Source organism: Rhipicephalus sanguineus, chromosome 3 (assembly GCF_013339695.2).
Source record: "Rhipicephalus sanguineus isolate Rsan-2018 chromosome 3, BIME_Rsan_1.4, whole genome shotgun sequence".
In the NCBI taxonomy this organism is placed as follows: domain Eukaryota; kingdom Metazoa; phylum Arthropoda; class Arachnida; order Ixodida; family Ixodidae; genus Rhipicephalus; species Rhipicephalus sanguineus.
The window spans coordinates 221,319,455-221,324,810 of record NC_051178.1 but is presented as its reverse complement, the minus strand read 5'-3'; positions in this window follow the sequence as shown (position 1 = coordinate 221,324,810).

The window sequence follows — 5,356 nt, the reverse complement described above, 5'->3', positions numbered from 1 at the left end:
AGATAGTCAAGGCAGCACTGAGAAAAAATGCCGAACTCCTCCCCGTGAAACGCGTCTTTGACTCTCATGCCCTCAGAAATTCGCAACTAACGGAAAAGCGTGACTAGCCTCTCGTTACATGCAGCTAGCACTGTGGAAGAAACCATGAACCAGTACGCTGTCGCTGCAAAGATTCTCTCATCCACAAACTTCAGTGACACAATAAAACAGATGACACATGCCGTAACTTCCAACAATGCAGTTTTAAAATTGGGTGCGCGAAGCTTTGCGTTCGTTCATCACCATTGCGCATGCATTATACGCTACGTACGCAACAAACGCCATCTGCGTATCCCATTGTAAAACTGGCTACTCCACATGCGTCGTACGCCATCCTCTTGCGTACTCCCGTTAAGTGGCAGAAATAGCAAAGGCGCCCAACGAACGCTATCTTTGCGTACCCTATTCTAAAACTGCTTCTTACACGGCATACGTAGCTTAAGCTAATGTGCATCTTGAAACTACCTCATCAAGCGGCCAAGAAAAGACAGTCATTTTACTGAAATTAGGTTAACAAATACAAATATGGTTTTCGCTCCTGTTCGTTCGAGCATGAACAGAAACATGACGTGCATTTACGTTTAGACAGCTTTATCATGTATGCTGAATAAATTCGGCAGTAACGTACTGCTGAAACATGTCGCACATGCAGCCCGCGATGCAATGAAACACGCTTTTCATTTGCCATAGTTCTCAAATACCGAGCGCAAATACAGTAAAAATGAACTTACCTTCAAAATGACAGAAGCAAGTGGTTTACAGTATCCGCAAATCCACAAAAAACTAATGGCACATCAAAGCAACCACGCCCATCCCTCGAGCATAGAAGAAAGGAAGTTGCGAGAGCGTCCCGCGCGCAGGCTGATGAGTGAAGTTTTCCGCAGAGAATCTTACGGGACTCTAACCGTCAGTCAGAGTAACAGTCGCTCCACACAGACATACTTGCATTCGGGTCCACAAGTTTAACACGCAGCGAAGTATTGTTTCTTCACAGCTGCGTTTATAGCCTCCACGAACCACGACACCAGCACGAAATATAGCAAAAGAGTGCATGACCGGTGAGCTTGACCGCCCATGCGAAATCGGCGAGTTTAACTGACATTGCAGAAGCCACGGCCGCGCGGATGGATACAGTCAGCGCTAAGCCCTTCGTGCGGATGTTAGACGGTTATCGCTACGAGTAAATTACAGTAAATTACGTAAAGTTTACTGGTTAACGAACTTTGAAGTCTTCATTATTGCTGATGCAATGTAGACACCATACGCCTTTATCCTTTTGCGCGTTACTTTCTTTATCGCAATGAGAGATGGCGTGCGCAGGACCGAGTTCAAATTTCCATTCGCGGTGGTTCATGCATGCCCATGCATGCATGGGCCAATTGGCGCGCAGTCCGCTGCTGGGCGACAAAACGTCTTATAAAGTGCGTCTTCTAGACGTCACGAACAAGACGTTTTTGAAACGTCGAAATTGGTTTAGGATCGAACAAACGTCTTGAAATATACGTTCCATACCAAAATGGTCTCAAAAAATGCCTTTTCTAGACGTTATCAAAAACGGATATAATACGGATTTTCTGTGACGTTTTTAAAACGTCGAAATCGGTTTAGAATCGAACAAACGTCATGAAATATACGTTTCAGACCAAAATGGTCTTAAAAAATGCGTTTTCTAGACGTTATCAAAAACGTATATAATACGGATTTTCTGTGTCGTTTTTAAAACGTCAAAATTGGTTTAGAATCCGTTTTATCCCATTTATCCCTAAAAAAAACGTTTTCTAGACCATGTGTGCTACCTGGGTAGTACGACCTGTATATCCACAAGTTGGCCTCCAAGACAAATTAGTATTATATGGGTGTCATACTGTCAATTTTGATCACAATGGGACCTAACCGGGTAGAAATTCTCTACCATGAGTATTTACTGTACGCAAGTTGCAGAAAGGAGCCACTCACTGTTGAGAAATTTGATCCCGATTGGGCTTGATCGTAATCAGCACTGCACCATGCGACACCAGTATGATACACGAGTCATTTTCAAAGTATGGCCTACATCCAAGCCGTGGAAAGATCAACTAGACAAAATAAAGCGACGGCAGTTACGACTGCAGCTTCGAAAAATCGTACTCTCTCCTACTGCAGCTTTTAGTACACGACTTGTTCTACAACTCTTTAGACGCTTCGTACGCAGCTACGTACATCTCTTGTTTTTGCTAGTCATGTCGACTAGTTGCTATGAAAGAACAAATACATTCAACAGCGGATAAATGGAACCTCCTGCGTAATAAATCAGTTTTCATTTAACTTTATTTTGCAGTGTACTGTTGAATATAGTGACTTAGCTGAAGACACTACCATGTTCGATATTCCGCTTTCTCGAAGTCACCCAGGAAGTATAATTTATTTTCGCTCGAAATGAATATAACCGAAAAAGGAAAAAGAAAAATTAGCACTATCTTTCTAGCCAGAGATTTCATTCTATTTATGCAAAAACAGAACATGAATGACTTCAGGATAAATGCAATTGCAGTTTAATGAAGATTAGTTACTATAAAGCACGTACACTACAATATTTTTGTTGCAATGTCGGGTCCCTTGAGATAATGTGTATCTCTGACGCACTTACAGACAGTTTTTCATAGGTGAAGTCTGAAAGGGTTAATGTAGTCGAATGAAAACTCGCACTTGAATCTAAAGTTCAACCCGGTTGGAAGCTAGGCTATACAAGTTCTACCGTGCATTTATTTCTGCTTTTTTTCCACGAAGTTCATATACAGAACACACCCTATGAACTGGCGCGCTGGTGACAGGCACTCGTAACACGAAATCGGCAGTCTTTAGGCCCAGGGTGCTTGAACTCTTCCAAAAATTTCCCCCTTTCACAACAACCAGCAAGTGTAGCGCAAGAATTTTCGGCATTACGCAGCGAAGGATGTTGGACTTGGAACAGTTCGATCTCATGAATAGCGCAACGTCCTGATACATTGACAGTGCAGAGTTCATAAAACGCAAGCTATTGCTTTCATTACAGCACCAAAAACGCGTTCAAAGCAAAGCTGTCACATTGAAACCGCTGTTTACATGTATAAACAGAAGAAAAAAAATGGGCGGGGGGTGCACGGAAGGGCGCTGGGCAGCTATCGACACCCATCAGCAAAGCAATATTTGCTCGCGGCAATACCTAGTACACACCTGATATTTGCTGCAGAACTTTAGCTTAAATTTTGTGTGGTGTACACAATTGTGTCCCGATCACCAGAAATGAATTTTCAGAGCTCGACTGGCTCGTTACCGCATCCAACGCAAGTGAACGATCAAACAACTCGATACCTATCGAAGGCGCAACGCGTGACACTCACCTGCAGGTGAGTGTCACGCGTTGCGGAGTCGAGTACTAATTATCCACAGGTGAAGAAGGCATCACACCTTCACGTGTGAGAAAACATTCGCCAAACTCGATAACAACCGTAAAAATTAACATTAACGCGTATAACACGAGAAACAATCGCGCAAACGTCGCAAGTAAACAATCCGCCATTGCAGACGATGCGGATCTTGATCGAGCTCTCCTCTGTAAATAGGATTCAAAATATTTCAAAATGCAAAGCGCCGTAGATAGAAAACGGGTGCAAATACCGTTGCAAAATTACTGCTACTACTACTACTACTACTACTACTACTACTACTACTACTACTACTACTACTGCTACTACTACTACTACTGCTGCTAATAATAATCTAAGCATTCATGAAGAAACAAATCTAAATCAATTCTGACTGCGGTCAACTCGAATCGACGGGTCTTGCACCTCGTCCACGTGGCTTGAAATGGAGCTGCATTGCGTCACTAACGTAGCTTGCTGGGCGAGTTGGTTCATGATATTCTTAAGAGGAAATAAAAAAAAAAACACGAAGACAGCGAAGGAGAGCAACACAAGTTCGCGCTGGACTTACAACTGAATGTTTATTGAAGAAAGTCCTCACACACATGAACCAGCAGCGCATGCGTAAATAGGCTATCTGACTGATCACGTTGCGCAAAATTTTACACAGCTAGGACAATTGAGAAGGGACGAACACGAGCGCTCGTCTTCGTCCCTTCTCTTGTCATGTACGTGTCAAATTCTGCGCTACGTGATCAGTTATGCAATACCAACATGCCCAACTTCATACATCTTGTAGGCTACCTGAGATGTGTCACAGTTGCACAACTAACAGTACAGTACTAAGTACGGATTCAAACGCGACATCGAAGTTTTTAGTATAACGACTTGTATGCGCAATTGCTCAAGAAACCACGTCATGCCCCGACGAATCTGGCCTCTAAAGATAATGCTGGCTCTGATCTACGCGTTTGAGTTGAAATAACGCCGATATGACCCAAACTGAAGACGGTAGAAATGAAAACATGTGCATTACTTAGCCCTGAATTGTCCTATTTCAATCCGTGAGTACTGTACAAAGCCAAGAAACGTGTCAGAGTGGTACAAACAGCCCATTTCCACGAAATAGCAAAATCTCAACGTCACGTGCACCCGCTATCTAGAAATGCGAATTGTTTATCTGTAAGGAAAACTGAGCGATCCCTCGATCACAAAACACTTTGCCATGTTTTTTTTTATTTCGAAGGTTTCACAAATGTCACGTTCAATATCTCATTATTCCTTTGCCAATAACACTCACTGATTTGAAATCAGGGGCGCAGTCACAGCCTTTGCAGTGTAGAGGTAATTAGTTTCCACCAGTGCCTGTGCGGAGTAGATTTCGGTGTCCACGCAATCTGTCATTCAGGCATCTCCTTCGGCCCGTCTGACCGATGTAGACGCGGCCGCATGACAAGGGAATTCGGCACTCTACCGAAATTTAACCTCTGCAGTCTGCACTGCAAAGGCTGTGGCTGAGCCCCTGATTTCAAATCAGTGATTGTCATTGGCAAAGGAAGAAATAAAATTGAACGTGAAATTTGTGAAGCCAAATATAAACATTTAGTTGTAAGTCCAGCACTTATTGTCCTGTCTGGTTGTTATCCTTTTGTTGTCTTGTGCTGGTTCCCTCTTAAGGACATCACTAAATATCATCAAAATTATCGTCAATCGGCCGCATTACAACCCCCCCCCCCTCTTCTCCCGCTATTTTCCCATCATGCACAGGCACGGAAGGTCTTCACCATCGCGCGAACTGAACGAAAGAAGTGTTACACCTTTCGCGCCCACAAATTCTACAGACAGAGCCTTCTTTCACCATGTACAGTTCAGATTTCAGGAAGATAATTTCGAATAGGTTAAGAGCCACACTTCACTACGCGTAGCCACCGCGG